The following is a 24,496-nucleotide window of genomic DNA, read 5'->3' on the forward strand; positions in this document are numbered from 1 at the left end:
CATTTGGTACATAAATAGCTAGCAGGGTTTCAGCTATTTCTTTCATCGACAATGTATATTCTTCCTCAGTGTGAAGAGCACTAAAGGCAGTTCGGGGAATTTTCTTGCTTGCGATATATTTATAGATGCGGCCAAAGACGTCTTCATTTCCTACTTTGCTAAAAAAGTCTCTCCAGCTTTCAGATTTTGCTTCACAGATCATTTGTTTATAATTTCATTGCAGTACTCTGTACTCGTTTACCAAGACATCTTCTTGATATCGTTTGAGCATTTTATGTACTTTATTTATTTTTTTTTTGTCTCTGCTAGTTCTTCATTCCACCATGGATTACGATTCCTCTGGCGCTCTGATCTAGGCATAGCATGTTTGCACGCATCAATTATAGTTTTCTAGGCATGTGACTCTAATGCTTGTTGGTAAATTAGAATTCAATACGTCCAATAGGTATACAAGCGAACGTCGATAAACTTTCATCATTGCATCAATAGGCGCATATGTATAGATGGCGGTACTCTTTATACAAGCACTCTCTATTACCATCCATACATGCCCTTTCTCAATATATAAGATATAGAAATAACTTGACAATACAAATCCACATAATTTCTTTTTCAAGAAATTTTCCTTTGGAGAAAATAATTCAGAACGAGAAAAAATCCTCCCCAGGTGCGGATCGAACACACAACCTCCTGTTTACTAGACAGTTGCTCTACCACTTGAGCTACCGAGGAGCTGTGCATTCACTCGCACCGTAAGTTTAGATAAGTTCTCGTTTTCAATTCTTAAGCTGTCTTTCACCTAAGCTCGATAATGTAGGCATGTGACTCTAATGCTTGTTGGTAAATTAGAATTCAATACGTCCAATAGGTATACAAGCGAACGTCGATAAACTTTCATCATTGCATCAATAGGCGCATATGTATAGATGGCGGTACTCTTTATACAAGCACTCTCTATTACCATCCATACATGCCCTTTCTCAATATATAAGATATAGAAATAACTTGACAATACAAATCCACATAATTTCTTTTTCAAGAAATTTTCCTTTGGAGAAAATAATTCAGAACGAGAAAAAATCCTCCCCAGGTGCGGATCGAACACACAACCTCCTGTTTACTAGACAGTTGCTCTACCACTTGAGCTACCGAGGAGCTGTGCATTCACTCGCACCGTAAGTTTAGATAAGTTCTCGTTTTCAATTCTTAAGCTGTCTTTCACCTAAGCTCGATAATGTAGGCATGTGACTCTAATGCTTGTTGGTAAATTAGAATTCAATACGTCCAATAGGTATACAAGCGAACGTCGATAAACTTTCATCATTGCATCAATAGGCGCATATGTATAGATGGCGGTACTCTTTATACAAGCACTCTCTATTACCATCCATACATGCCCTTTCTCAATATATAAGATATAGAAATAACTTGACAATACAAATCCACATAATTTCTTTTTCAAGAAATTTTCCTTTGGAGAAAATAATTCAGAACGAGAAAAAATCCTCCCCGGGTGCGGATCGAACACACAACCTCCTGTTTACTAGACAGTTGCTCTACCACTTGAGCTACCGAGGAGCTGTGCATTCACTCGCACCGTAAGTTTAGATAAGTTCTCGTTTTCAATTCTTAAGCTGTCTTTCACCTAAGCTCGATAATGTAGGCATGTGACTCTAATGCTTGTTGGTAAATTAGAATTCAATACGTCCAATAGGTATACAAGCGAACGTCGATAAACTTTCATCATTGCATCAATAGGCGCATATGTATAGATGGCGGTACTCTTTATACAAGCACTCTCTATTACCATCCATACATGCCCTTTCTTAATATATATAATAGAGAGTGCTTGTATAAAGAGTACCGCCATCTATACATATGCGCCTATTGATGCAATGATGAAAGTTTATCGACGTTCGCTTGTATACCTATTGGACGTATTGAATTCTAATTTACCAACAAGCATTAGAGTCACATGCCTACATTATCGAGCTTAGGTGAAAGACAGCTTAAGAATTGAAAACGAGAACTTATCTAAACTTACGGTGCGAGTGAATGCACAGCTCCTCGGTAGCTCAAGTGGTAGAGCAACTGTCTAGTAAACAGGAGGTTGTGTGTTCGATCCGCACCCGGGGAGGATTTTTTCTCGTTCAGAATTATTTTCTCCAAAGAAAAATTTCTTGAAAAAGAAATTATGTGGATTTGTATTGTCAAGTTATTTCTATATCTTATATATTGAGAAAGGGCATGTATGGATGGTAATAGAGAGTGCTTGTATAAAGAGTACCACCATCTATACATATGCGCCTATTGATGCAATGATGAAAGTTTATCGACGTTCGCTTGTATACCCATTGGACGTATTGAATTCTAATTTACCAACAAGCATTAGAGTCACATGCCTACATTATCGAGCTTAGGTGAAAGACAGCTTAAGAATTGAAAACGAGAACTTATCTAAACTTACGGTGCGAGTGAATGCACAGCTCCTCGGTAGCTTAAGTGGTAGAGCAACTGTCTAGTAAACAGGAGGTTGTGTGTTCGATCCGCACCCGGGGAGGATTTTTTCTCGTTCAGAATTATTTTCTCCAAAGGAAAATTTTTTGAAAAAGAAATTATGTGGATTTGTATTGTCAAGTTATTTCTATATCTTATATATTGAGAAAGGGCATGTATGGATGGTAATAGAGAGTGCTTGTATAAAGAGTACCGCCATCTATACATATGCGCCTATTGATGCAATGATGAAAGTTTATCGACGTTCGCTTGTATACCTATTGGACGTATTGAATTCTAATTATAGTTTTCCCCATTTCTTGGGTGTATATATCTATTTCATTTTCATTGTCCAGTTCCAAGTCGTCAAGTCTTTCCTCTGAGAGTCTTATTAATTTACTTTTAAACTTCTCCCAGTCTGCTTTCCTCAAGTCAAACCTTGTTCCAGCAGAGGGATTCTCTTCTTCTTCTCAACGGACCTTGAAACTGAACGAAATTAATTTGTGCTCGCCAGTTGTTCATAGTACCCGTACTCTCCAGTTCAAGATCTTGTTGTTCACCGACGAGCTCACTAAGGTGACATCAATCCAAGATTTTTGTCCCCTTGACTCATATGTTGGTGTGTTCATGATCCTGTTCTGAGTCGCAAGGTCATGGCTTGCTATTAGATTTTCAAAGGCTTCACTGCTCTCGTTGGAGCCTCTTGGGCTCCAGAGCGATGATTCAGCATTCGTATCAGCACCCAGTACCACGCGCTTTCCCTTTAGTTTTCGAAGCACCATGTCCAAATGGGTGAGGTGCGACTCCCTGTTATCACTGTATTTAAAATAGCAACTGATGACATAAAACGAGAGCCCGGGAGCTGTTACCTCCGCAACCACGCATTATTGGTTACTTAGCTGCGGAATAAACAGAGCGCTGAAGTTTGGGTTGGTGACAACGATTGCTGTCCAAGGCTCCTTGGAGTGGGTGGCCATGATCGTATTTGTGCCCAGGCCAGTACAAGCCCAGGAGTTTCCCGTCCTCCTTTTGGCTGGTTCTTGGAGCAAGAATATGTCCAACCTCTTCTCAGAGATCAGCTGATACACCTCTCCTGTCACCTTGCTCGACCTATCAACATTTAGTTGTAGAAATTAAACCTCCTGGGAACGGGTAATCCGGCGCGCGTCCATAGTCCGGAACGACAATCGATCGCTTTCAATAGGGTTCCATCAGGCTTTCAAGGTTTTAAGCAGGTGCTTCTGACGGATTTGTCGTGTCACATCTGTTCAGGCATATTTAAAGTTCTTTCAATTAGTTCAAAATTTGAATTTTCAATCGTCCGTTACACCTCTCTTCCTTACTTGACCTGCTTCGAGTGATGCGTGTCGTTTGGAAAGTTCTTCGAGGCGTCAAGGGGTTGTTTACCAACTCCTTCTTGTTTTCAACATTGCTCCCCTTGAAAGAAATGGCGTTTCCTTGGGGCTCAGGGCTTTTAACAGTTCTCCTTCTTTTCTCTTCTCTTCTCTTCTCCTTTCTTCTTCCTCCTTCCTCTCCATTTCGCCTTTCTATTGCTCTTTCTATTCTTTTTCTTTTTCTGCTCATATTCATTTTTTTCTTACTCCATTACGAGAATTATTTTCTCGAACTGACGACCCGGGATCCCAGCGGGCCATTCAATCTCTTACCATTCGAGCAGCTTAGATTTCTGAGAAGTTTACAGAGTCTTCGCCTCTTGACCAGACAGTTAAGTCAAGTCCCAGGTCTCCTTTCATGCAACATTCTCCTGCTCACGCCTTAGCTGAAGTCGTTGAAGCATGAGATTTGATTACCGTCATTGAGAGAAAACGGCGCTCATTTCCCCTAGCTCGAAGTCACTCAGGCTTGCCACACCCGTGCCATCATTTTTTGATGACCATCCCCTGAAGATTCTGAAGCGAGGACGCTTGTTCCCAAGCCAACTCGTCCAGGAATAACCACTTCACTTTACCTTTAGTCAATCAATTCTTTCAACTTCATCTTGACTTGGTAAAGCTAATCCTAATTTCACCGCCATTGCGAGTCCCATCACTATTGGGAGTCACGGCGTTACCATTCAGCGTCACGCGGAAACATCAGGTTAGGTACTTACCAAAGCTACAACGTAGAACACGCTTCGCAGTGGTTTCGCTAAATCACCGATGGTGCATCGGGTCCACTCACCACTGTGTAGCCTTTCCCCGGAGAAGACTTCATTATTCCAGGACGTTCACTCCTTACCAGTTAAGCTGGCGCTCTCTGCCAAAGCATCGGATCCAGGCTAATTAGCATCCCCGGAGAAGCCCCTTGTTTCAGGTGCCACTCCTCGCTGGGAAGGCCAGCGATCCCTGCCCGACGCCTGGCATTGGGTCCGCTAATCCCTACCTATAGCCCTAACACTGTTTCGCATTCACCCAGGCCCGAAAACTTATGGGGCAAGGAAATAACCCTGGAATTACTCTTAAGGAAAATTCCACGGAAAAATCCGCCCCGAAGCAGCCGGGGATACATAGGAACTTTTTCCGATGAAAACAGTTTTTGAAAAAATCTGCATTCATCGGGAACCGAACCCACGACCCCTAGAACTGCGTTGTATCAGTAACAAACAAGCTTACCACTTAGCTAACGCCGCTTTCTCATACGTCACTTATATTGGTGTGTGTGTATGTGTGTGTGTGTGTGTGTGTGTGTGTGTGTGTGTTAGATTTAAGGTGAATACTTTACAATATTCCAACATATGTATAATATGGCTAGCCTCGTTGTAAGAATGCATGTATGTAATAAAATTGGACGTAACATGAATAAATGCATAACTCGCATTGTGTGTCAGAATGAATAATTTACTTGTGTATTAATTGTTTATTTCTACTAATGAATACTAATTTAGAAATTTTAATCAACACATTATTTTATTATGATCAAAACTAATTGTAAATCTCCGAAAAAATTAATTGCGAAATTTTTAAACTTACTGTCACACATGAACTTGTATTTGGCTTTTTTTTATTGCTGATACGAGCTTTTATCATCACTGATCCAAAAAACTCAAATGCCCTTGTCAGAAAAATGCGATTGGTACTGTTGTTTTGTTACTTTTTAATATATGAAATCATAATATGTAACGCAGTTTGCTGTCAACGCAGTCAGCAAGAACATCGCCCATTGGTTCACCCACTTTAACCAAAGGCTTTTTTTACTCAGTCTGACGCTATAAAAACTCACCACCAAGAGGAAAAATCGCTTTTTTTACGTCTGTCACCTGTCCTCTAAAGTTTAAGTCTATTCTTGACTGCAGTGACTCGCAAATACCTTGAAATACCTTGTACATGTAAGGCACAACGTGTTGGCTAAGGCAACTCAGGCACATTTTAAGAACATCAATAGTATCAGACTACGTTAAGGAGCGAGGTACAATGAAGAAGGCCCGCTTAAAGTGGTTCTGGCGATAGTAGAAAAGGCAGAAACCGCGACATCTTACCAGCCACGAACACATTCGTGTAGATTAGGAAACCACTAAAAATTACTGGATGAATCATTATGGAACTCTGAATCAGTGGTAACAACAATTGTTGAGTTGAACGGTGGCTTCGTTAAATCGAAGCAGTTTGCCAAAAGTGGTTCTGGCTATAGTAGAAAAAGCAGAAACCGTGACATCTTACCAGCGACAATTACAGTTGTGTAGATTAAGGAACCGCTGGAAATTACTGCTCAAAGCATTAGGGAACTCTGAAGCAGCAGTAGCAACAGTCAGTGATAGAAGTAAGTTATTTTCCAGTAATATATTTAATTTTTAAACCTAGTTAAGGTGATCCGAGTAAATTGTACGTAAAAAATGCTGTTTTAAATTATTTTAATAAAATATATAATTATTTCAATAAATTATTGTAACTTAACAAAAATCATCCTTATTATTTAAATGAGTATTTTTACTTAATTAAAAAAAAAACAGATAAAGTTCACGAGCTGAATTCTAAGAGACCAACGAATTACACTATAATAAAATGGTTAGGACCATACTGCAATCAAGTCCGGTAGTAGTCAGTGGGTATTTATAAAAGTATTTATGAGTTCTGCTACGTAGTAATAATACGAGTTGATTGGTGAAATTTTTTTTTTTAGATGTTTTTTTAAACTAATCAATTGATGTAAAAGTATAACCTATTAAACTCTCTCGAGCTTTGCCTTTAAGTCTAGAAAAAACTGTGTGAAGATACATAGGGTTCAGAGTGGCTGTTATTAGAGTTCACCTATTTTCTATGTATTGCAAAAAGTCTTTTAAGGGAGTCGAGTATCCATCGTAAAAAGGTACTTGTTGAGATGCTTAATTCATACACATTAATAAATTAGTCGTACTTAATCCTTGTAAAACACTCAAAAACTGTTAAATAAGAAGGTCGTTCACTGACGAGTTCTCTCCACCATTTCGGGGCATTTTTATTAATTCATTTTCTTTCTTATTAATTTATATATGATTTATTTAAATGGTGTTTTTTTTTTTTTTTTTTTTTTTTTTTTTTTTTTTTTTCACAAAAGTAAGATTTAAAGAACACACAAGGAATGCCAATTTGGTCTAACCAAACTTGTTTCGAGTACGGTCTTAACCGTTTTATTTTAGTGTTTTTCATGGGTCTCTTAGGATTCAGCTCGTAACCTTTATTTGTTCTCTTTAGTTGAGCAAAAATATTTATTTGAATAATATGGATTATTCTCATTTATGTTTAGTCTTTAAATCTTTCGTTTACACCATTTGAAATAGTTATTCTTTTCAATACTATTTACTTGGGTAACGTTACTAAGGTTTTGGTATTGATTATATTACTGATAAATAACTTACATTTATTACTGAATGTTGTTTACTGCGATACTTAACTCACCCTAAATTCATGATAAAAATCTTAAGTGTTAGGGTGTAAGTAGATATTAAATTAAATTAGACATAAAGAAAACTAAATAAAGGCTTTTTATAAAAAGATAACAGTCACTTACTTACAACTATTTATTCGAATATAACAAATATAAGTCAAATAATACTATACACTCAGCAATAACAAATACTTGGCAACTCTAAACTCGTGACAATAAAAGCACGGCATTAAGGTCTATTGAATTAAATTAACAAATACCATTGTCTTAGCGATAAATCAAATGACCCTTTAGTTACGAACATTACTGAATAAGGCGCTTAGTATGCTAAGTCTTACGTAGCTAGTCAAGTCGTAGAACACAGATTGCAGACAAAAGGCAAAGAAAAGAGACCGTGATGGAATACAAGTCATCTTGAGTGACGAAAAACAAAAGGCTCTGCTCCTTGTTAACGCTACGATGGTCAAGAGGCGAGATAGTGGTGCAACTACTGCGGTAAAAGCTATGACCGTACAAGTAGTACTGGGGCGGGGGGCAGGAGTTTATCCCACGAGAGATTTCAAAGTCCAACATAGGTCTTTACTTACACTTTTAAAACATCACACAAGGGATGCCTCCACCACAGTCCTACATATTGGTGTATATGGTGAACTGCTTTTACTTAACGAAGCCACTGTTTAACTTAACATACCCCCGCCTTAACGTGACGTGCGTCGAAAAAAAAAAAAAAAAAGGAATAGACGTTTGAACAAAAATCTCAATGATATATTATAGCGTCTACGGTAACGATAAGCTGAATACAACAATAAAACATTCAGGAGGGTTTGAATTCCCATTGAAAGAAGAAAATTTTTTTATTTATTAAGAAAGGAACCACAAAATAATATTCAATTGTAACTTGAGTTAACTCTTCTTGGAAACATCCCTGAAATTTTGATTCCGTTGGCAGCTGCACTAGTTTGGCTACTGCACGCTTGATAGTCGAAGAGGCTATGTGGACAGTGACAGTGACAACACAGGGTGAGTCTAGATCACTCTACCCAAGGGCCAATTCTTCGGTGGTGTATCGTCCTTAATCAGAAGAACTACGTCCCCAGGCTGCAGATTGGGTTAGATCTTTAGCCACTTGTTACGGATCTGCATGTTACGTAGAACTTCTTTTCTCTTCTTGGCCCAGAAAGAATCACGTAGGTTTGTCAGTAATCTCCAACGACTGACATGACTCGATGGTGTAGAATTTTCGTGGTAAGGCACAGGGGTGAGTGCAATGTATCTGGTGGCATTGTAGCTGAGAGGGCAAAGCAGCCGTGAGTTTAAACACGCCTCTAACTTAGCATATAGTGTTGACAACTCCTCAAAGGTACATCTTGAATTACGAATTAGTCTCTTACAATGGTACTTAAACAACTTGACGGCCAATTTCCACAAACCGTCAAAGCGAGGGGCAAGAGGAGGAATGAACGACCATTTCGTTTCCCTTACCAACAGCTGCCCACTGAGGCCCTCGATGAATTTTGACGCTTTGCTGAACATCCTGGTCAGTTCTGTTGCTGCTTCCTTAAAAGTTCTAGCGTTATCTGAAATCAAGGTAGAGCAAGTACTTCTACGAGCATAAGAACGAGAAAATTCGGCTAAAAAAGCATTGATCATTAAATCCGATACTTCTTGTATGATTATCGCTTTAGATACCATACATAAGAAAACCACGATGTAAACTTTAGTAGTTTTTGCTCCACGGCCTTCAGAGAAAAGAATGGGAAAGGGGCCTGCGTGGTCAAGAACAGCGATGGAGAATGGGCGGGTTCGTGGCAGTTGTCCCATCTGTTGAGTGAAACCATTAGCATTGTGTCGTGCACAGGTGACGCATTGTTTAAAAACACTGAAGACTATCCTTGAACCTCGTGTAATCTAAAACGCCGTGTTGATGACGGTAAGCATCAACTGAGGGCCTTCATGTAATTTCGATCGATGAATTTTCTGGACGAGTCTCTTGGTCGCCAGGCAAGTTCCAGGCAAAATAATGGGGTGCCTTTCTCTGTATAACAAGGTTTAATATGCAAGTCGACCTCCAACACTTATAAGACCTTGATTACAGACAAATGGCAGTAGTCATCTTAAGCCACTTTTTTCGACAGTTCTTTATTGGACAGAAGGCAGCGCCTATCATTAGCAAAGTGGTGAAGTTGGACAATTCTGGCCGCATCAATCTCGTCCACAGTCAGAGCATCAGAATTTCTGTAGCCACGAGGTAATTTGACATTGATCTGCCACCGCTTGATGTAAGCAAATATTCAAATAATTTTTAAGAAGTCGGCCACTTTCTTGAGTGTAGGCAAATAGACTGATTTAATTGGCTCAGTTAATTTCTTTTGTTCTTTGATTTCTTCAGCCAACAGAGCCTGCACTTCCTGATCCTCTTGTTGAACGTGTGGTGAGGCAGACTCTGGTTTTATAAGCCAGGGTGGTCTACTTTACCACAGCTAGAAGCTTGATAGTTAAGCAGGGGTGAGCCCTCGAGTGACACAATCAACCGGATTATGAGCTGATCTGACGTGTCTCCATGTTGTCTCAGGAAACGATGATATTACCTCACTTGTTTTGTTTGCGACGGACGTTGGCCACCTGGAGGGTTGACTCTTGAGCCATTCCAAAACTATCTGCAAGTCTGTCCAAAAGTTGAGAGCAGTGAGCTAGGTAAGAAGTAGAATTCTACACAATTCTAAGTGTGGCAGCGTAACCACCCTAAGTGGTGCAACTTTGATCTTGGCCATAAGCAGCATCGCTTTGCTACACTCCAAAACTGCATAGATACAGGCAGCATTTACTTGCTTAGATGCGTCTGCAAATCCGTGAAGATGCCATTCATCCGTGGTAACCGTGCCAAGCCAACGAGTAATCGAGACGTTACTGACGTGAGGAAGGTCACTGCGAAACTTCAACCATCGTTGTAACAGCGGACCCTGGAGTGATTCATCGCAGTCTTGTTTGTTCAGCCAAAGTTCTTGCAGCATAATTTTTGCGGCGACCAAGACTGGGGCCAACCAATCTAAGGGATCGAACAATTTAGCCACCTCAGATAAAATCGTACGTTTGATAACGGGATCCAAACACATTGGGACAGATACGCAAAAGGAAAATTAATCAGTTTGTGAGTTCTATTTAAAACCAAGCGTTGATACTACCTTGTTGTATTTGACCTCAACGTCAGGAGCTTCCGATGATACTAATCCTTTTAGTACAGATGATTCATTGGCAACCCATTTGCTGAGCTTCATACCAGTTGAGACCAGGAACGAAACGAGCTGGTCCCTGTTCTCTTGAGCTCCTTTTATATCGTTGGCATCAGAGAAAATGTCATCCACGTAGAGTTAATGTTTTAACGTGGCAGCGGCTTCAGGATAAGACTGCTCCCCTTCGTTTGCGATTTGTTGCGTTACTCGCAGGGTCAGAAATGGAGCAGAAGCCGTCCCATAGGTAACAGTAGTGGTCCTGTATTCTTCAATAAGCTGCGAGCGGTCTGCTCGCCACAAAATGTGATACCTGTGAGTGTCATCTAGATGGACTTTGATCTGACGGAACATTTTCACTACTTCTGATGTAAATCCAACTCTGAAAGAACGCCAATGAGTTAACACAGTCGATACATTGGTTTGTAGTTTTGGGCTGGGCAAGAGAACATCATTGAACAATAATCCAGTAGAGTCCTTTTGAGACACATTAAACACTACTCAGATTTTTTAAGGGCTACCGTGCTTGAGAACAGCATAATGTGGCATGAAAAATACCGCCAGAGAGCGCTGTGCAGGAGGCACTAACTCCATATTATTAGATTTTAGATAGTCAAGCATTAACATCTTATAAGCTTCAGAAAGCTTCTCGTTACGTAAAAACTGTTTTTCCAAAGGCAATAAACAGGCTTGAGCAATTTCTTGAGATCCACTAAGACTGGGAGAAATTGAGAAAGTCAGTCGTACCACAAACCTACGCTGATCATCACGGTAGTGAAAATCAATGAAATGACTTTTACGAAATTCTTCTTCAGGTCACGTTAAACTTTCTCTATTTCCCAGAATTTTGTGAAAATGTGATAAATAAAAGGCTGTATGAAAGTATGGAAAACTATTACTAAGCCGTTAGTCTCGTATGTAAAGGTAGAGCTGACCTGACTGACCAGGAGTCAATTGGAAACTGAATGTTGCACCACGGCAGTACCATTCAAATTAATTTTTAGACGCGTAAACATCAGCATCAAGCATGCAGTCAATTTTTCCTGGTGGCGAAAATTACGGATCGGCGAGTGTAAGGCTTCGAATGTGTGACCAATCCTGGACTAAGACCCTTTTTGCTGGGAAAAGTCGTGTCAACTCATCTAGAACCAAGGCTGAAACGCTCAAGTGAGTCTAAAGAGTTCAACTTAGACTTAACTAATAATTGTACCTCAGCCTGTGACCTGAAAGTATTGGCGCCACTAAGTCCTATGACTGATATTGAGACCCGAACGAAATTTGACGAAAGTTGCTCTACTGCTCGTTTGAAAACGAAAGACCGTTGCGAGCCGGGGTCATTTAACCCGAGAACAGAACGTAAATTTCCGTGCAAGTCAAGAAGCAAAACTTGAGCAGTGTCTAACAGCACTACGCATTCTGTCGAAGTTGAGAGTGCCACGACCGAAGAAATAGTGGCAGAACACGATGTTGTAGCTGATTGCAAAGGGTCGGCTTGCTCTGACGTTTTCGATGCGTCAAGAGCCGATTTTGAGATCTCCCGAGTCTTTTGAATCTTAGAGTCAAAGTTGTCAGAGTGTAATCTAGTATGGTGTTTGCCTTGGTGGGTGAAACACCGCCTCTGAGAAGAACACTTAACAGCAAAGTAAGCCTCTTGTAAGCAGATAAGACAGAGTCTCTTTTTTAAAAAATTGCAACCTCTCTTAGACCAACATTTTCTCAAATTTCTAGCACATGTAAAGCCAATGATTACCGTTACGTAATAAGCAAAATGGGGTTGACTTATTGGATTCGGATTCGATCGATTGGGGCCAAGTGACCCGCCATTTGTTTCTTAGCATTGTTAGGAGCATTACTTGATTGCTTCTTAATTGATACGCACGATTGTTGAAGTGATTAAATCTGAGGTTCCAAAAACTTAGTTAAGCCCTTATAGGTTAAAGATCCTTGCTTCTTTTTCTGAGAAATCTCCCAGCTTTCCCGAGAAATTGGATCTAACTTTCGAATTATACAATGTGCAATAAAAGAGTCAGCCTGAGTAACCTCATATTCTAAATCGGTAAGAGCTCGCACTGTTTCCTTGATCTGTTCAAGAAGATCGTTAAGATCTTGTGCATTTTTAGTGCGAAGTGTTGGAAGTTAAATCAATTTCTCAGTATTATTGAAGTGCCGGAGTGTTTAACAAATGTGTCCCAGTATTTTTTTCATAATTCTAAACGCGTCTCAAAGTGTTCTAGCGTTTGTCTTAAACTACCTACTTTTATCGTAAAATTCTTCAAAATGGTAGTTAGATTTTTATGCACTCTGAGTTGACTTTTAAGTATTTTATCCATACTACGCGATATTAAAATTTAATTAGAATTACGAATAGAAACAACGAGGAAACAACGTAAAAAGTAATTGACAAAGAGTGCCTGACGTCTGCTAGATAAATGGGGTATTTAATTTATTCTGAGAAGAAAGTCAAAAGCGCTGAAAAACAAAGATCACGAGTTCAACTCAACAATTGTTGTTACCGCTGATTCAGAGTTCCATAATGATTCATCCAGTAATTTTCAGTGGTTTCCTAATCTACACGAATGTGTTCGTGGCTGGTAAGATGTTGCGGTTTCTGCTTTTTCTGCTATTGCTGGAACCACTTTTGGCGGGCCTCCTTCGTTGTACCTCACTCCTCAACGTAGTCCTATACTATTGATGTTCTCGAAATGTGCCTGAGTTGCCTCAGCCAATACGTTATGCCTTACATGTATAAAGTACTCGCGAGTCACTACAGTCAAGAGTAGACTAAAACTTTAGAGGACTGGTGACAGACGTAAAAAGAGCGATTTTTTCTCTTGGTGGTAAGTTTTCATAGCATCAGAGCGAGTAAAAAAGGCCTTTGGTTGAATAAGATCACCCAATGAGCGATGTTCTTGCAGACTGCGTGGACAGCAAAAGAGTAGACTTGCACAATGATGTTACATGTTATGGATTCTTATATTAAAAAGTAACAATACAACAGTACCAATCGCATTTTTTTGAGAAGTGTGATTGAGTTTTTCAGATCAGCGATGATAAAAGCTCTCATCAGCACTAAAAGAAGCCTAAATACAAGTTAATGTGAGACAGTAAGTTGCAAATTTGGCAGTCAATCTTTTTCAAATTCTACCATCAGTCTTAAGTATAATAAAATAATGTGTTGATTACAATTTTTTAATTGGTATACATTACTAGAAATGGATAATCAATGTGCAAGTAAACTATTTGTTGATACATACAATATGATTAATGCATTTAAACATGCTACTCACATGTTAAATACATACATGCATTCTTAGAACGAGGCTGGCCGTATTATATGTCAGCACATAATGAAACATTCATCTTAAAGCTATAACACACACACAAATATAAGTGACGTATGAGCTTTACTCGTCATATGAGCTCACTGTATTAACGCAATATGTCTTGCATGAATTTCACGTATGAATTGCGTTTTTACTTATATGAGCCGTTTGTGTTAATTTGGGATGTAACAAAAGTCCAGATAAAGTTTTTAAAAATTTTAAATTTTCTTAAAATACATAAATAAGTACGTTATTAATGCTAGACTTAAGAAGTTCTAAGCAAATTAATCATTTAAAGAAAAAGTTATTTTAACTGTTTTATATTCGGTTATCAATAAAATACCATTAACTACTACTAAAAAAGACAGAGCCATCGAAGTATTATTCAGTCAAGTAATCGTATTTTCATTACTATGGGGCGCAAAGTAATTAAAGGGTTCAAAGCACCTTGCCCAAGAAACGAAAAGTGATTTTTCTTACCATGTGTGGAAAAAGAGAATATTCTCTTTAAAAAAAACTATAATAGCATCATAGTTTTGAATGTGTTGTATACATGTATATATGATTTTTAATCTAGTTTTTTTCTTGGTTTTTTTTATATATTTGTAACTTTACATTCACTGAATGGTTATTTAAAGAGAATTAATGTGATCCTTATGTATATTTTTTTTCAGAAAACACATTGACCTTAATCCTGACGGTATTTATTGAGACATTAACAGATGAAAAGGCAGAAAATGCGTAGATCCATTAGACACCATGTTAAATGGAACTATTGACTTCAATTTATAACTTGCTTTCAAAGCTATAAAGAGTATTTAAATTTTAACTGGAGCTTGGTCTTGCCATTATTTACCTACATTTCAAATATCATAGAAATCTTGACGTTATTATACATAAAGGGAATACTCCCATAAGTGTAGGCATCTAATACTAAAATTATATAATTATATTGTCTTACCAAAAAGTTAACGTATTAACATTTATCAATATTGCTGTTTATCGTTAATCTTCAATCACTCTTACATTAAAAAAATTTTACTCAGCTTCAAAACCTTTTCGACTACTTTATTATCTATAATATTTAAAGAAAACTCTAATGTACTAATACAAGTTCATTTAAAAAACAAAAAATTGATATTGTGGTGTCAATTCAGTGTATGTTCGACAGTGAGAAAAACTGTTTCTTTGTAGAGTGTATTTATGCATAATTGTATGCCTTGATCTACATTCATGAAAAAATTAATATAGAAAAATTAACAAAACTTATTTCCCGCACAAAATAATTGAATAGAGGAAAAATTTCTTTTACTAACAACCATATACTTTAACTGACATAACGCCACGCTACTAGAATCTAATTAAGGTAATTGCAAGAAAACAGCCTTTTCTTACGACTTTCTTTATTGTGCATATTTGTGTGCCCTGATCTACCATGATAAAAATATTAATGACAAAACAAATTATACGGCCGTAATGATGTGCGTATCACAAATAAATAGACAAAACTTTTTTTACAAGCAACCACATACTTCAACTGAGAATGCGCTGGTAGAATCTTGTTAAAGAAATTTTAAGACAAAAAGACTTTTCTTAGATTTTTTTTAATTTTTAGCACAACTACAGATAAATATTATTTATCATGAGCAAAAATTTAAAGAGACCTAGCATAACAGTTTTAGAGATATTACAGTTTTGGTGTTGAATTTTAAACACAGGTGAGGTAGGGAATTAAACGTCTAGTTCAGAGTGAAACTTAAAAAAGAAAACGTTAATAACTCTTAAACGCTTTTGGTAATGTTTCTAAAAAAAAATAAACAGTAAGTTACACCTTATATTTTAAGTTAATTCAATGAAAAGTTTTAAAACACTTAGCCATACAGGATAGGATTACGGATTAGCTTACGGATGATAGAACGGTTAAAAATGTTTTGAGCCCAAGTCAAATTTCTTTATTCAAAAGTGTTTGAAGGTTAGTGACAAACAGCAATATTACTTATAAGGAATACATATGTGTTATAATTCAGTGATAAAAATAAAGTACTTCGCGATTTGTCCTGCGTGCAAAACAAAATCCAAAATCAAGAATAGTTAACTTACTTAGAAGTCTCTCGAGGGCAGGAAACATCAGTGATCAGCGTGTTGAAAGAAAAGAACATTTTTCACAAATCCATAAAACATTGAGGAATTTATTCCGTTGATCGGAAAATGAGCACACATTTATTAATAGGAAATATGTATTTAGTTACAGGAAAAAAACTTACACAAGGAGTCCCAAGCCAGCCACTCTTACATGCACACAACCGCATGCTTTGACAGACAGAAAGATCTCTGTTGTACCCGCGTTTGGTCGCCAATCATCCGCATATATCATACAATTGTAATTTGCCAAAGATAGTGCCCTTAGTACATCTCTCATAGATATACTTATATATACGGTGAGATTAATCTACAATATACGTAACAAGTATTGAAAGTACACGTAATGATAATTTTTAATAATTTTTCGACGTTTAAAACAATCAAGCATTACCTAAGACTTTGATTATTTTTCGGTGAGAAAGGATCAGTGATGTGCTCGATTACAACTAAGTATGGATTCATAATTAGCAATAGGTTATGTACACTTTAATGAATGTCCTATAAATCTATTACAATTTTTGCGATGACTTTGCGATACATACAGGTTATTAAGAAAAAAAAGTGATCAGTTTAAACGTGAAAAACTTAGTCGTTATTTTAATCTGTTACGAGATTAATACGACCAAATCAACATAAAGTGCTCTTTTTGTATGTTATGTCTGCAATTATAGCTACAAAAATATCTAGTGATAAAAAAATTATAGTAATCAAGCGACAAGTATTGAAAAAATACCACGACTTTCACTATTCCGTTTGTTGCGTCAATGATTTATTTTTTTTTAATTGACAAAAGACATCCTGTGGTTTCAAAAAAATAATCGCGATACCATTTTCCTGTCAAAAGTTTCATTTATGAAGCCACATGGTTTTTAAGAGAAACCAAAAAAATTAAGTACTTTGATATTTTTTAAAGTTATGTTGGCTCATTAGTGTTGATTCTTCGTTACTGTTGTTTCTGTAAGATTTTTTATCAGTTTATACAATTAGATACGGCGGCTTTTGTTTGATAGTCACTATTTTTTGAGGTTTTGTCTGCAGGTATGAACTCAAAAATATTGAGTAACATTACAATAATTGTAATAAAAAGACACATATTGGAAAATACACTAAGTCACTTGCTTATTTATTTATTCGGTTGTATATTTCAACTTTCAATAAAAAGTTCAAAAACTTTATTTTTCTTGTGTTTTCTAACCTTGAAACATTTTCACACCTCTTTTATTAGTCTTACTCTAGAACTAATAGGTTTTACATTTAGCAAATATGCTACGAGCTTCTAGTGTAATTACATTAATGATTAAGCTCCTCTCTTTTTTAATTTATATCTGTCAAGCTTAATATTATCATCGGCATTTTAAGAGTGAATAATTTTTTCTATATAATCAACTATGCATAACAAAAAATTCTCGGAAAAAACCAACAAATTTATAGTGTCGCTATCAAATCTTCTGTCTAAAGAACATTTAGTTTCATCGATCACTTTTAAATACATTTCTGTATATGTAACTTTTGAATCTGAAAACACAAAGCTTTGACTAGTTGACTTATAATCTTTACGCTTTGGTACGTTTCGCGATCATTTTAAAACAGGCTCTTTCACACCGTTTTTTCAAACACTTTTATATATTTCATTTTGAATGATATTAAATTTTTTTTTTCTCTCTCGTGCATTACAAATGACAAAGCTAAGCTTTCAGAAAAACCTTGAGCATTTGCAGATATTAAAGAATCTATTTTTTGATCTATTACCTTATTTTTAAAATAATCTTTCGTAGTAATATAATTTTTAGATAGTGATTTTAGCAATTTCACACGGACTGTCCACGTAAAATACAAACTTGTTGCTTATTTCTGTAACGAAATGAAGATTAGACCTGAACATAATAGCATTTTAATAAAAGTTAGTCGATTTTTTTACAAGTCAAGTATAAATAAGTAATAGATGTACATCTTTAATTATACAAATCTTTGTAAAAAATAGAAACCAATTATCAATAGACAATTACTTCTCAAATATACCTTGTGGAGCAAAAAATGACCAAAGAGGGGTATCATCGTCTTTCATATCTGTAAACTCACTTAACCTTCTAGGTGAATCTCCAACAAAATTATAAGATCTTGTGCTATGCTAATTGTATTTTTTTTACAGGAACTAAACCTTCCAGAGCATCTTGAATGCATAGTCTTAAGCAATGAGTGTGCATAATTCTCTTGGTTTTACTTTACGCACATGAGTTTGAAGGCCTGTATCTCTCCCACTCACACTACGAGTACCTCGTAGTATTGCCCTCTTCAATTTCTTATATGCAAATTGTGCTCAGGTAAAAAACTTATTTCAAGCTTAAATAAAGTCTTAGCTTTTGTTTTTTTTTTGTTTCATAAAAATTCATAAATTGCTCTTACCACTTAAATCTTTTTCAACATATCTTACGCAAATAGAAATCTGTTGGAATTTTTTAAAATACGAAGTTAATGTAAATATATTGCAAGTGGCCACTGATAGTGCACGTATTTATTTGCGTACTAAATAAATACATGAAAGAGCAATGAATTAAAGACATGCGTGGAAAGAATTTATACATAAAAATAATGTGGCTGCTGACAAAGTAGGTACTGATATAGATCTTGAGTTCCTCCAAACTCTGGATCACGTACCGCAATCGATGTTTCAGGTTAAGTGCACCTAAGCAGAAAAGTTATGACGTACCCAACCAACCACTGACTTTTTGTTTTAAAACTTTAGGACTTTTGGTGTATGCATGCACTGAAAACGATGCAGTAGTGCATGTACACACATTTTTTCGTGTATTTGTAACACATTTAAAAAAATATTGGTGCTACGTCTAACTCAGCCTGCTATACGCACAGAGAAAATACACCTAAGAAAACGAGAAATATTATCTAAGTAGATAAATTCTCACCGTTAATGAATCCTTACACAGAAACAAAATATCTGCTAGTTTATTCAATCACAACCAAAGCTTTTTCTGAGATTGTCGCTAAAATAAGGTATTGGCTTCAATAAGCATCTAACGTATACCGTATACTATAATGTTCGTAAGAGGTTTGTAGACTGAAGATGTTAGCATTGCAGAGAGTGCAAGCGAAGTCTCTAGCGCAATACACATTACCTCGCTCATCATTCAAATTGTATGCACTCGTTTTATTTATTTCTGGTTACAGAACCTTAGAAGTTTAAGAATAAGAAGAGTTTGAGACGATAAAGTCTCGATTATTTAAGCTTTTTTAGAAATAATTTATATTTCTGAGGCCTCGAATTCCAGGGCTGGAGAAAAGTAAACCCAAGATTGTGCAACAGCTACCCTGGTGGTAATAACGCCCTTGCTTGTTCCTAGTCTATATTTAATGCCCAAAATATAAGTGTATCTAAAAAATAATGACAAATCATCCTGCAGTACTGCTTTCTTTAATAGAGTAGTATTACATGTGATAAATCTCCCTTTACTATGTTGATCACACATAGGCTTTATTGACAGATATTCTTCAAACATCATACGGATGTTCCAAACAGTATAAGAAATATCAAAAAAATTGTTACCCTTTTAAATGTGCTTTTTAAACCTACTTTAAATTAAAAAACATTTAAGTATGCGTCAAAGCTTGTATGTAAGTACATCCACATGAAAAATAATTGCCAGCGTGGTTACGTATATTTGCGCTCCTCTTACCGCTCCAAACTACAAAAGTCCCACCACTTGTGATGAACGTTCTTAAGTGAAAAATCACCTTAATTACGAATGGAGAAATTGTGAAAGAATAAAGTATGATAAAAATCCATAACTGTTTTTATAGAATATAACAAAAAATTTTTTTACCCTGAAAATTTTGAAAAAAATGAAAAAATTATTTATTTATTGTAAAAGTGACAAATGAAGGATCAATTGATAATTGTATGCACCCTTGGCCTATACAATTAAATTGATAGTTTTTGGGTATTTCTAATTTAATATATTAACCATTATGATGTGTTGACAATCATAAGAAACTTGTAGGTCGATAAGTATTCAATAATAATTACTACTACCGTAATTAAGACTTTGACAATTCAAAAATAAAATTCATTCCTAAACAAGATTCTTTGAATCAGAAACTTAATCCAATGTTTTGTAGATATTTTTTAAATTAAAATCTGAAATTAATGTGCATTTGAAATGTTTTCAATGTAATATTAAACTTAGTATTTGATAAAAAAATTAGTTTGAATGGTTAAACTATAAATAGGAAACTTAAGCACATTTAAATAAAATCCAGGCTATTTTTCAAGTAAGAGGTTACGTAAATTAAGTGTGCCAAATTTTTTACAGAAAAGAAGTCAGTCAACACATAGATTTTCGAGATTATCGTCGTTGAAATTCATCATTTTAACAGTCAATCTTACAGCACTCTAAATTTACTTGACTACAAGTACCGCAATAAAAAGATGTAAGCCAGAAAATTGAGTTGGTACATGTACTTTTAACTATAAAAAATATTTAGCTTTCAAAAAAAGATAGAATTATTACGCTTGATTTTGAGAAAATCAAGTAAGTAACAGCTAGTACGGTCAGATAGCGCACTATTTGAATGATTGAAATAGACAGTATAGTTAAGGTAGATAACAGTACGTTTAATATAGCGGTAATTGTGGGATAAGGATGAGAAACTTCAAGATATTTTCACTCAATTTTCAGTGGTAAAAGCGATCATAATTCTTACAGAAAGAAACGAAGAAGCTAAGGTTTATCAAAATCAGTTGAAGATATCTAGAATGTGACTGATCATGCACATTCTCCTGATTTCTTGATCTTTTTTGCATCCACACCCACACCCACACACATACACAGAGAGAGAGAGAGAATATTATTTTTCTTTTTATTTCATAAATTTCGCAGTCAAATACATCAATTACACTTCCATTAGTTTCTTAATGACTGTTATACAGTAAATTTATCGATGTGTCTTTAGTGTTCCAGAGATTTATTTTTTACCTGCGCTATGAGCAAGGCATTTATTCTTACTTCTTACTGAATGCAGCCTTTTAATGGTTTATACTTGCATACTCATTGCTTATAAGCAATTAATCACCATAAAAAAAGTAAAAAGTTTTTTTATTTTTTCGTTTTTAATAACTAGGTACATGAACTTATGGTTAACTAGCAGCCCCGTCAGCTTCGCTCGAGAATTACTAAATGAAACACCATAGTGTGTTGACACGTAATGTAAAACGTTTTCAGTTCAGAATTTTACATCTATTTTTGGCACTTCTCAGAACAAAAATCTTCTTATTAAAAACATATTTGTTTGAAAAAAATTTAATTATGCTAAAAAGTACCGTGCATTTCTTATGCGATAACATAATTGTTGTCTCCAAGATGCCGTTGATTTGCAGTTTCTCCCGTATAATCTATGATAAGGGCTTTTTTTTAAAGCTGTGAAGATTCAAAATTCACAAAAATTATATGATTAAAAAATTTTTTTTTCCTTATCTCACAACTTTATTACTACAGCATCAAAGTCCTGAAGCCTAATCTCTACATTCTTTATCGCCACAAAAATACGAATACATCTTCTACGTATTTAAAAATCTGGAAAATTAAAAAATCACTATAAGGGTTATAATAAAAAACTGATCCCTCACTTAATATATTTTTTATTTATCGATTTTAATGCTGCTTTAATCTCGATGAATGTACAGCTTCATTTTCTTAGTGCCTAAAATTATATTTATTGGATGCATTCAAAGTTTTCCTTCCAATTTGACTACTTGCAACTAACTTGGATTCATAGTGGTTTTCTTCACATAGTCTTTTAGTCGACGAACTGTTTTCGGAAACAGTAGTAAAAATACATTTGTTGGCAAAGTAGTTTAAATTGAGGTGCCCTTAGAAGAACCGATGAGATTGATTGTGAAGTAGGAAACGTTAACACTTAAAGTGGCCCGGAAAAGGCCCAGTGGTAAAACTTCCAGCTATTTCTTATCATTATTCTTGATGATGGAGAGAGATTTGTGAGTAGCTTGACCCTTGCCCTCGAAGTTTCTGTGTACGGAGATCGTGATGGAGGAAGATACGCTACTGACCAAAGAATATCTTGTCTTCGGGTCGTTTTCTAGATAATCAACCGCTCATCGTTAGTTGGAAGAGTGGGCCTGAAGAATACCTTCTCTGTAAGGTATGCCCTCGTGATGACCACTAAGAAGCGAGCCGTTGTGGCTGCCCGTACACTTCCAGGCTGTCTTCGCTGGCTTGCATTTAAAGTCAAAAATTCTCTGATGGCACCAGGCCATATGGTTCAACGACCACAAAGCTCTGAAGAGTTATAGCAGGTTGTGCTCTAGCTAGACACGTCTTCTGGTGTTCCACCAGAGACTTTGACATTTTGACCACCTATTTTGCCGTGGCACTCGGTTATCTTGGTAACCTGGGGTAAACACCGATTTATTTTGCTTGCCCATGAAATAAGAGTGTCATCAGTAGCTGGGATGCCCAGCTGCACGACTAACGACTTTACTTAGTATACTACCGATCGCTAACTACAACAATCGACAACTCGATGGGGCATCTTATAACTACTCGTCAATATTTTTGATTGCGGGTTGCTTCAATCTTACCTTGATGCCACCTAGCAAATCCTACTGAACTAAAGCGCAAACCTTGCTGATTTAGCAAAACTTTAAGTTTGTTTATAGCTGTTGTTGTTATTTTTTTCAGAGAAAAAAACTATGTTAAAATCATCTTCGAATTATCAAGAATCAGCATGCAAAATTCAGCAACATCGGTTCAGTAGTTTTTGTGGTTAGTGATTACAACGGTTTTAGCGACTTTTCTTAAGGTCACTTGAGGTCACTTGGCGGGTACTTTCCGGGCACTTCCCGGGTACTTAGCGGGTACTCAGCGGGCATTTGGTAGGGACTTCCCGGGCCCTTGGTGGGTACATCCCGGGCACTTGGTGGGTACTTCCCGGGCACTTCCGGGGTACGTAGCGAATACTTCCCGGGTACTTCCCGGGCACTTTCCGGGTACTTCCTGGGCACTTTCCGGGTACTTTTCGGGCACTTTGCGGGTACTTCTCGGGCACTTGCCGGGTACCTCCCGGGTAAATCTCGGGGACTTAGTGGGTACTTCCCAGGCACTTGGTGGGGACTTCCTGGGTATTTGGCGGTCACTTGGTGGGGACTTAGTTCGATTAAATTTATTTTCTTCATGTTGTAAACCATGTTTCATTCTCACTGTGTCAGTTTATATTGATTGTTAGATTTTAACTAAATAAAGATGTACATGAACCATACATTTTATTACCGTGACATTTTGAAATTAATATTTAATACACTGTAAAGTTAACGATTTTTTTGAATAAATGTTCTATAATTTTTGTTGAAATAATTAGATAGTATTTAGAGCATTTTCAAACGTATTATTTTGAAGTATGTAAATTTGGATGGTAAATAAATGATTCTTATAAGCAATATTAACTGTTATATACTTTGATTGTTGCAATTTATGAATGGACTCGTTCTCAATCGAGTACAAACGTCATACCCGGGAGTGCAAGCAAGACATACCTATCAAAAATATTTTTGACCGAATGGTTGACTGTTTTTTAAAAATACTATCGTGTAGAGTGGAAAAATCTTTACTGATATGGTCTTTTACCTTAATTTTCAGTAACATTACTAAAGTATAAACATTTAAAGATGTTTTTGTGCAACATGAGGGTAAGAAAAACAGTAAGCACGTGGATAAACAACTGACAACATAAGGAGCAGACAATATTAACCTTTTAACATCCAACCTTCAAGTTACCAGCAGTAGCTGACGCTCTTGCGTGCGCACATGGATATAGTTATCACTGCTTACCGACTAAGCTCCAATAACAATGTGGCAATGTTGCGAGTTCGTGCAGGCACACTATAAGCCTTCCAACCCTATTTCAGAGTAGTTTGAAATGTATTTTCAATTGACTCCTATTAAAAAGCTTTACGCTCCAAAAAATTAATTCCAACGGGGTTCGCGTCAGAAAAAATCTTTCTACATGCGGTTCTCGGGAAATTCCACCGTTACAGATGATGCTGTAGATATATATATATATATATATATATATATATATATATATGTATCTTCCTATATTATATAGTTAACTCAGTGGGGCATTCCACACAAACCCTTACCACTCCCCCGCCGCCCCCCATTTGCCCCCCACCAACCCACCACAATATAAGGTACAAATCCGTTATTTTCTTGCTCATTGTGACATATCATAGTTTTTATCGAAACCCCCCACAGCCCCCCACCGATCCCCCACAGCCCCCCACCAACCCCCCACGAATTTTTTTGGCCCCCGACCAACCCCCTAAAAAATATTATGTGTATAGTATAGAAGTATAGTACAAGTCTTTATTCAAGCCAGGGGGTACAGCCACGTATGGCTTTATGGGATAATAACAATGTA

At 36.5% G+C, this 24,496-nt stretch overlaps 1 protein-coding gene and 1 non-coding gene across 2 annotated transcripts in view; both read right to left on the bottom strand.

Moving 5' to 3' along the window:
* The window catches only part of Pburs (bursicon subunit partner of burs), a 318,093-nt gene that overhangs the window by 105,957 nt on the left and 187,640 nt on the right, over positions 1 to 24,496 (bottom strand). The window lies entirely within an intron of this gene.
* On the bottom strand, positions 1,506 to 1,578 carry TRNAT-AGU (transfer RNA threonine (anticodon AGU)). The gene has a single exon. It is a non-coding gene; the product is annotated as a tRNA-Thr (tRNA).

This window comes from Copidosoma floridanum, unplaced genomic scaffold (assembly GCF_036245765.1).
Source record: "Copidosoma floridanum isolate Cflo_tuat_1 unplaced genomic scaffold, Cflo_Japanese_pri ptg000027l, whole genome shotgun sequence".
In the NCBI taxonomy this organism is placed as follows: domain Eukaryota; kingdom Metazoa; phylum Arthropoda; class Insecta; order Hymenoptera; family Encyrtidae; genus Copidosoma; species Copidosoma floridanum.